We start from the raw sequence: 10,525 nt of genomic DNA on the forward strand, positions 1-10,525 counted from the left end.
GGTTTACGTCATTCTAGTCTCTGGTTTATGCAGGCAGATCTCCCTGTATTTCCCTCAGTCACTAAACTATTTATTTACCCTTTTACCTTATCCTCCAATTTTCCCCAAACCCATTATTACAAACTCCATTGTTTGGAGTTCTACATAACCCTGTGTCTGCTTAATAGACCATGTAGAATGTGGATGTGGGTAGAAAGGCGTTCTTTGGGGAGCGAAAACTGATCTCTACCTCCTCGAGGTGCTCCCTGGGCAACTACTCCCGGGAGTAGGCTAACAGAGACAGTACACTTTTCCAATCTAATAAATTAAATTTCTTTCCAAATTTAATTGAAAGCTGCAGAAGATAAAAGTGTTATCTGGTGCAGTATCGCGAACGTTTGAGATATCTATATCAAAACTATCCAAAATAAGTACTACGATATTCTTTTATTAACAAATTCTCATCCTTGAAGAAAAAAAGTAGATTTAAGAATTGACTCTATCATAAGTGTCAATGAAAACTGATAGATGGCCCTAGTTTTAGTTACAGTATTGGTTGTAGTTTAGTTTAAGTAATGCATTACTTTTAGAGTAGATAAAGAATTAAGTATTAGTTGTAGAAATAGGTATAATTTAAGGAATTAGATATAGTAGTGGGTATAGTTTAAAGAATTAGTTATAAAAGTAAATAGTTTTAAGAACTAGTTATAAAAGTAGGTATAGGTTTAAGTATTAGATATAGAAATAGGTATAGTTTGAAGAATTAGATATAGAAGTCGTTATAGTTTTTAGAATTACTTATAAGACTAGGTAGTTTTAAGAATTAGATATAATAGTAGGTATAGTTTTAAGAATTAGATATAAAAGTAAATAGTTTTAAGAATTAGGTATAAAAGTAGGTAGATTTAAGAATTAGTTATACTAAAGAATTAGATATAGTTTTATGAACTAGTTATAAAAGTAGGTAGTTTTAAGAATTAGTTATTGGTATGGTTTTCAGAATTAGATATAGAAGTAGGTATAGGTTTAAGAATTTATTATAGAAGTAAGTACTTTTAAGAATTAGTTATAAAAATAAATATAGTTATTAGATTAGTTGTAGAAATAGGTATAGTTTTAAGAATTAGTTATAAAAGTAGGTAGTTTTAAGAATTAGATGTTTAAATAGGTATAGTTTTAAGAATTAGTTATAGAAGTAAGTATTTCTAAGAATTACTTATAAAAATAAGTGTAGCTTTAAGAATTAGATATAAATGTAGGTATTATTTTAAGAATTAGTTATAAAAGTAGGTAGTTTTAAGAATTAGTTATAAAAGTAGGTATAGATTTAAGTATTATATTTAGAAGTAGGTATAGTTTTAAGAACTAGTTATAAAATAGGTATAGTATTAAGTATTAGTTGTAGAAATAGGTATAGTTTTAAGGATTAGATATAGAAGTAGGTATAATTTTAGGAATTAGATATAGAAGTAGGAATACTTTTATGAATTAGTTATCCTTAAGAATTAATTATAAAAGTGGGTATAGATTTAAATATTAGATATAGAAGTAGGTATAGCTTTAAGAATTAGATATAGAAGTAGGTATAGTTTTAAGAATTAGTTATAGAAGTAAGTAGATTTAAGAATTAATTATAAAAATAAATGTAGTTATAAGAATTAGTTGTAGAAATAGGTATAGTTTTAAGAATTACTTATACAAGTAGGTAGTTTTAATAATTAGTTATGCTAAAGAATTAGATGTAGAAGTAGATATAGTTTTATGAACTAGTTATAAAAGTAAGTAGAGATTTAAGTATTAGATATAGAAGTAAGTATACCTTTAAGAATTAGATATAGAAGTAGATATAGTTTTAAGAATTAGTTATAGAAGTAAGTAGTTTTAAGAATTAGTTATAAAAATAAATATAGTTATAAGAATTAGTTGTAGAAATTGGTATAGTTTTAAGAACTAGTTATAAAAGTAGGTATTTTAAAGAATTAGATATAAAAATAAGTATAGTTTTAAGAATTAGTTATAAAAAAAGGTAGTTTTTAGAGTTAGTTATAAAATAGGTATAGTTTTAAGAATTAGTTGTAGAAATAAGTATAGTTTTAAGAATTAGTTATAAAAATAGGTAGTTTTAATAGTTTGTTATAAAATAGGTATAGTTTTAAGAATTAGTTGTAGAAATATGTATAGTTTTTAGGATTCGATATAGAAGTAGGTATAATTTTAGGAATTAGATATAGAAGTAGGTATACTTTTATGAATTAGTTATAAAACTAGGTAGCTTTAAGAATTAGTTATAAAAGAAGGTATAGTTTTAAGAATTTGATATGGAAGTTGATATAGTTTTAAGTACAATTAACGCCATCAAGTTAAGAGCAAGTAAAGAGTTTCAGTTCTTATATTCTTTATGAGAAATGAATTTACATTTTACATAATTTCCAAATGTGCTTTTATTTATTATGTTCAACGTTTTTGAATTTAATGTTTTGGGATACATAAATATATTTTTTTTGAGAGTTTAATGTTCATGGACTTGTTATCGCTGCAGAGATCAACTATCCATAGAGCTTAATCTCTCAATAGATGAAATCCATTTTTTAAGATGCAAAACGTCTGAAGTAAGAAAAAAGTATTTTTTTATATAATTTTTCTAATAGTTTATGTAAATTTTGAATGAATTACTGATCAAATATTTAGAAGCACATGTACTACTACCAACAGATAGTCGACAACAACGCATAAATAACTGTCATATTTTCTTTTTGTGTATACATTGACTTTGAGTGTAAATAGAACACTAATAATAATTAGTAAGAAGAACCACATCTTTGGAATCTCAATGGATGCTTTAAGTAACTACATGGGAAATATACACCAGTCATCTCAAAGGAAACTAAATAATAGGAAGGACATTATATGCCCCTCGAGTAATTAATTCACAGGATGCATCTGCCGTATAAGAAGAAATCATTTCGTGGGAATCTTATTGGATCGCATCAATACCGAGTATTCAAATATTTAGTATATAAGTATTTTCTATTTACGTATATAGTATTAAGTATTTAGTATTAAGTATATAATTATTTAGTTTATAAGTTAGCTTAGTTGTAAGTTGGGCAGTATGCAGCTGCAATATCAGAAGAAATTTATCTTAGGGATCACAACGGACTGCTTCAGTATTTAGTATTTATGTATTTAGTTTCAAATATCTAAGTATTTAGTTAATAAGTTAGCTTAGTTGTAAGTTGGGCCGTAAGCCCTTGCTATATAAGAAGAAACTTGTCTTAAGGATCACAATGGACTGCTTCAGTATTTAGTATTTAAGTATTTAGTATCAAGTACATAAGTATTTAGTTTATAAGTTAGCTTAGTTGTAAGTTGGGCAGTTTTCCCCTGCTACATCAGAAGAAACCTATCTTCGGAATCACAATGGATCGCTTCAGTATTTAGTATTTAAGTATGGATGCCTTTAGTATTTAGTATTTAAGTATTTAGTATTAAGTATATAAGAATTTAGTTTATAAGTTAGCATAGTTGTAAGTTGGGCAGTATGCCCCTGCTACATCAAAAGAAACCTATTTTAGGAATCTCAAAGGATCGCTTCAGTATTTAGTATTTAGTATATAAGTATTTAGTTTATAAGTTAGATTAGTTATAAGTTGGGCAGTTTGCTCCTGCTACGTCAGAAGAAACCTATCATAGGAATCTCAATGGATCGCATCAGCATTTAGTATTTAAGTATTTAGTATATAAGTATTTAGTTTATAAGTTAGCATAGTTGTAAGATGGACTGTATGCCCCTACTACATCAGAAGAAACTTATCTTAGGAATCTCAATGGATCGCATTAGTATTTAGTATTTAAGTATGGATGCCTTTAGTATTTATTATTTAGGTATTTAGTATTAAGTGTGTAATTATTTAGTTTATTAGGTAGCATAGTTGTAAGTTGGGCAGTATGCCCCTGCTACATCAGAAGAAACCTATATTAGGAATCTCAATGGATCGCTTCAGTATTTAGTATTAAGTATATAAGTATTTAGTTTATAAGTTAGCATAGTTGTAAGTTGGGCAGTATGCCCCTGCTAAATCAGAAGAAACTTATCTTAGGAATCTCAATGGATCGCTTCAGTATTTATTATTTAAGTATTTAGTATTAAGTATATAAGTATTTAGTTTATAAGTTAGCATAGTTGTAAGTTGGACAGTATGCCCCTGCTACATCAGAAGAAACCTATATTAGGAATCTCAATGGATCGCTTCAGTATTTAGTATTAAGTATATAAGTATTTAGTTTATAAGTTAGCATAGTTGTAAGTTGGGCAGTATGCCCCTGCTAAATCAGAAGAAACTTATCTTAGGAATCTCAATGGATCGCTTCAGTATTTATTATTTAAGTATTTAGTATTAAGTATATAAGTATTTAGTTTATAAGTTAGCTCAGTTGTAAGTTGGGCAGTATGCCCCTGCAACATCAGAAGAAACTTATCTTAGGAATTTCAATAGATCGCTTCAGTATTTAGTATTTAAGTATTTAGTATTAAGTATATAAGTATTTAGTTTATAAGTTAGCTCAGTTTCAAGTTGGGCAGTTTGCCCCTGCTACATCAGAAGAAACTATCTTAGAAATCACAATGGATCGCTTCAGTATTTAGTATTTAAGTATTTTGTATATAAGTATTTAGTTTATAAGTTAGCATAGTTGTAAGTTGGGCATTTTGCCTCTGCTACATCAGAAGAAACTTATCTTAGGAATCTCAATAGATCGATTCAGTACTTAATATTTAGGTATTTAGTACATAAGTGTTTAGTTTAGTTAGCTTAGTTTTAATTTGGGCATTTTGCCCCTGCTACATCAGAAGAAACCTATCTTAGGAATCTCAATGGATCGCTTCAGTATTTAGTATTTAAGTATGGGTGCCTTTAGTATTTATTATTGAGCTATTAGTATTAAGTGGTTAAGTAATTAGTTTATAAGGTAGCATAGTTGTAAGTTGGGCAGTTTGCCCCTGCTACATCAGAAGAAACTATCTTAGGAATCACAATGGAACGCTTCAGTATTTAGTATATAAGTATTTAGTTTATAAGTTAGCTTAGTTGTAAGTTGGGCAGTTTGCCCCTGCTACATCAGAAGAAACTATCTTAGGAATCACAATGGAACGCTTTAGTATTTAGTATATAAGTATTTAGTTTATAAGTTAGCTTAGTTGTAAGTTGGACAGTTTGCCTCTGCTACATCAGAAGAAACTTATCTTTGGAATCACAATGGATCGCTTCAGTATTTAGTATTTATGAATGGATGCCTTTAGTATTTATTATTGAGCTATTTAGTATTAAGTGTGTAAGTAATTAGTTTATAAGGTAGCTTAGTTGTAAGTTGGGCAGTATGCCCCTGCTACATCAGAAGAAACTTATCTTAGGAATCTCAATGGATCGCTTCAGCATTTAGTATTTAAGTATTTAGTATATAAGTATTTAGTTTATAAGTTAGCATAGTTGTAAGTTGGGCTGTATGCCCCTACTACATCAGAAGAAACTTATCTTAGGAATCTCAATAGATCGCATCAGTATTTAGTATTTATGTATTAAGTATTAAGTATATAAGGATTTAGTTTATAAGTTAGCATAGTTCTAAGTTGGGCAGTATGCCCCCGCTACATCAGAAGAAACTTATCTTAGGAATCTCAATTGATCGCTTCAGTATTTAGTATATAAGTATTTAGTTAATAAGTTAGCATAGTTCTAAGTTGGGCAGTATGCCCCCGCTACATCAGAAGAAACCTATCTTAGGAATCTCAATGGATCGCTTCAGCATTTAGTATTTAAGTATTTAGTATATAAGTATTTAGTTTATAAGTTAGCATAGTTGTAAGATGGACTGTATGCCCCTACTACATCAGAAGAAACTTATCTTAGGAATCTCAATGGATCGCATTAGTATTTAGTATTTAAGTATGGATGCCTTTAGTATTTATTATTTAGGTATTTAGTATTAAGTGTGTAATTATTTAGTTTATAAGTTGGTATAGTTGTAAGTTGGGCAGTATGCCCTTGCTACATCAGAAGAAACCTATATTAGGAATCTCAATGGATCGCTTCAGTATTTAGTATTAAGTATATAAGTATTTAGTTTATAAGTTAGCATAGTTGTAAGTTGGGCAGTATGCCCCTGCTAAATCAGAAGAATCTTATCTTAGGAATTTCAATGGATCGCTTCAGTATTTAGTATTTAAGTATATAAGTATTTAGTTTATAAGTTAGCATAGTTGTAAGTTGGGCATTTTGCCTCTGCTACATCAGAAGAAACTTATCTTAGGAATCTCAATAGATCGATTCAGTACTTAATATTTAAGTATTTAGTACATAAGTGTTTAGTTTATAAGGTAGCTTTGTTTTAATTTGGGCATTTTGCTCCTGCTACATCAGAAGAAACCTATCTTAGGAATCTCAATGGATCGCTTCAGTATTTAGTATTTAAGTATTTAGTATAAGGTATATAAGTATTTAGTTTATAAGATAGCATAATTGTAAGTTGGGCAGTTTGCCCTTGCTACATCAGAAGAAACCTATCATGGGAATCTCAATAGATGCCTTAAGTATTTAGCATTTAAGTATTTAGTATTAAGTACGTAAGTATTTAGTTTATAAGGTAGCATAGTTGTAAGTTGGGCAGTATGCCCCTGCCACATCAAAAGAAACCTATCTTAGGAATCTCAATGGATCGCTTCAGTATTTAGTATTTATGTATTTAGTATTAAGTATATAAGTATTTACTTTATAAGTTAGCATAGTTGTAAATTGGGCAGTATGCCCCTGCTACATCAGAAGAAACTTATCTTAGGAATTTCAATGGATCGCTTCAGTATTTAGTATTTAAGTATTTTGTATATAAGTATTTAGTTTATAAGTTAGCATAGTTGTAAGTTGGGCATTTTGCCTCTGCTACATCAGAAGAAACTTATCTTAGGAATCTCAATAGATCGATTCAGTACTTAATATTTAGGTATTTAGTACATAAGTGTTTAGTTTAGTTAGCTTAGTTTTAATTTGGGCATTTTGCCCCTGCTACATCAGAAGAAACCTATCTTAGGAATCTCAATGGATCGCTTCAGTATTTAGTATTTAAGTATGGGTGCCTTTAGTATTTATTATTGAGCTATTAGTATTAAGTGGTTAAGTAATTAGTTTATAAGGTAGCATAGTTGTAAGTTGGGCAGTTTGCCCCTGCTACATCAGAAGAAACTATCTTAGGAATCACAATGGAACGCTTCAGTATTTAGTATATAAGTAATTAGTTTATAAGTTAGCTTAGTTGTAAGTTGGGCAGTTTGCCCCTGCTACATCAGAAGAAACTATCTTAGGAATCACAATGGAACGCTTTAGTATTTAGTATATAAGTATTTAGTTTATAAGTTAGCTTAGTTGTAAGTTGGACAGTTTGCCTCTGCTACATCAGAAGAAACTTATCTTTGGAATCACAATGGATCGCTTCAGTATTTAGTATTTATGAATGGATGCCTTTAGTATTTATTATTGAGCTATTTAGTATTAAGTGTGTAAGTAATTAGTTTATAAGGTAGCTTAGTTGTAAGTTGGGCAGTATGCCCCTGCTACATCAGAAGAAACTTATCTTAGGAATCTCAATGGATCGCTTCAGCATTTAGTATTTAAGTATTTAGTATATAAGTATTTAGTTTATAAGTTAGCATAGTTGTAAGTTGGGCTGTATGCCCCTACTACATCAGAAGAAACTTATCTTAGGAATCTCAATAGATCGCATCAGTATTTAGTATTTATGTATTAAGTATTAAGTATATAAGGATTTAGTTTATAAGTTAGCATAGTTCTAAGTTGGGCAGTATGCCCCCGCTACATCAGAAGAAACTTATCTTAGGAATCTCAATTGATCGCTTCAGTATTTAGTATATAAGTATTTAGTTAATAAGTTAGCATAGTTCTAAGTTGGGCAGTATGCCCCCGCTACATCAGAAGAAACCTATCTTAGGAATCACAATGGATCGCTTCAGTATTTAGTATTTAAGTATGGATGCCTTTAGCATTTATTATTTAGGTATTTAGTATTAAGTGTGTAAGTATTTGGTTTATAAGGTAGCATAGTTGTAAGTTGGGCAGTATGCCCCTGCTACATCAGAAGAAACCTATCTTAGGAATCTCAATGGATCGCTTCAGTATTTAGTATTTAAGTATTTAGTATTAAGTATATAAGTATTTAGTTTATAAGTTAGCATAGTTGTAAGTTGGGCAGTATGCCCCTGCTACATCAGAAGAAACTTATCTTAGGAATCTCAATGGATCGCATTAGTATTTAGTATTTAAGTATGGATGCCTTTAGTATTTATTATTTAGGTATTTAGTATTAAGTTTGTAAGTATTTAGTTTATAAGGTAGCATAGTTGTAAGTTGGGCAGTATGCCCCTGCTACATCAGAAGAAACTTATCTTAGGAGTCTCAATGGATCGCATTAGTATTTAGTATTTAAGTATGGATGCCTTTAGTATTTATTATTTAGGTATTTAGTATTAAGTGTGTATGTATTTAGTTTATAAGGTAGCATAGTTGTAAGTTGGGCAGTATGCCTCTTCTACATCAGAAGAAACCTATCTTAGGAATCTCAATGGATCGCTTCAGTATTTAGTATTTAAGTAATTAGTATTAAGTGTGTAAATATTTAGTTTATAAGGTAGCATAGTTGTAAGTTGGGCAGTATGCCTCTGCTACATCAGAAGAAACCTATCTTAGGAATCTCAATGGATCGCTTCAGTATTTAGTATTAAGTATATAAGTATTTAGTTTATAAGTTAGCATAGTTGTAAGTTGGGCAGTATGCCCCTGCTACATCAGAAGAAACCTATCTTAGGAATCTCAATGGATCGCTTCAGTATTTAGTATTTAAGTATTTAGTATTAAGTATATAAGTATTTAGTTTATAAATTAGCATAGTTGTAAGTTGGGCAGTATGCCCCTGCAACATCAGAAGAAACTTATCTTATGAATCTCACTGGATGCATTAAGTAATTAGATGAGAAATATACACCAGTCATATCAAAGGAAACCATATCATAGGAATCACAATATATGCCTTAAGTAGTTAGTTCGGCAGGATGCATCTGAGATATAAGAAGAAACCATGTTTTAGGAATCACAATGGATCGCTTACGTATTTAGTATTTATGTATTGAGTATATAAGTATTTAGTATAAAATATTTAGTATTAAGTATTTAGTATTAAGTATTTAGTATTAAGTATTTAGTATTAAGTATTTAGAATTAAGTATTTAGTATTAAGTATTTAGTATTTAGTATTAAGTATTTAGTATTAAATATTTAGTATTAAGTATTTAGTATTAAGTATTTAGTTTATAAGTTAGCATAGTTTTAAGTTCGTCTATGTGCCCTTGTTACATTAGAAGAAACCATATCATAGGAATTTTACTGGATGTCTTAAGTATTTAGTAGGACAGTATGCCCCTGCTATTCTAATGACGGGATATTTTCTTTTTAAGCTTCAGGATAGGCCCTGATTGTTTAGAGAGCATAGCTCTCTTATGCAAATAATGAAGGGGTGCCTTAAATTTGGTTTCCGTCATGAGATTGACATTAAAATAGTCTTATAACAAATTTATATCTCAGATAAGTGAATTTGATGCTAACTTCCAGACATGCAATTTTACTTTTTTATTGCTCTAAAACTATCTGCGCCTTACGCTTCTTTGCATGTTAATAAAAAAATATTTGCTAGCTTAAATGTGAGACTTAATTCTTCTAGGGTTCACTAATACGGTATATTTTAACAGTATGGTACCATACTACTAACATCCGGGCAACTAGATAATTTAAGAAATGTCTGTGAAGAATAAAACGGAGCGTGTACTGGTGATATTAGTATTGGCGGGACTTTTAGACAACGATAAAAACGGATATCCGTGTATTTTGATAATCCGAGAACGTTAAAATAATTCGATATTAAATATCCACCGTCCCAGTTAATGTTTTATTTTAAAGAGCTTAAAAGAAAATTCGGCGCGGTGCAAGTTTGGGAAGTAAAACGGTGTGGCAAACGGAACTAAATCGGTTACCGGTGTTTTTCGATAGTATGTGATCTCTAGAACAATTAGATACGACATATGACCGAACAATTAGTTAGCTGTTATTAATCTGCTAAGCAGAACTGGGCACAGAGCAAGTAAAGAGTTCTAATTTAGTGAAATTGCTTGTCTTGCTTCGAATTCGTTCCTATATTTTACAGTTTATGTTGACAATAAGAAATAGCGTGGTAATTTTTGAGCAGTACACCTTGCACCATGTAAGAACAATTCCTTATTCATGATTGGTCAGATAGGCTTTCTTATGTCGTAAGTTCCAATGCAAAATAGAAACGTTATATGTTCTTATATTCTTTATGAGAAATGAATTTAAATTTTACATAATTTCTAAATTTACTTTGTACTTTTATTTATTATGTTCAACGTTCTTGAATTTAATATTTTGGGATATATTTTCTTTCTGTTGAGAGTTTAATGTTCATGGATTTGTTT

The sequence above is a fragment of the Rhodnius prolixus genome, unplaced genomic scaffold (genome assembly GCF_049639745.1).
Source record: "Rhodnius prolixus isolate KJV_2025 unplaced genomic scaffold, Rpr scaffold_5, whole genome shotgun sequence".
In the NCBI taxonomy this organism is placed as follows: domain Eukaryota; kingdom Metazoa; phylum Arthropoda; class Insecta; order Hemiptera; family Reduviidae; genus Rhodnius; species Rhodnius prolixus.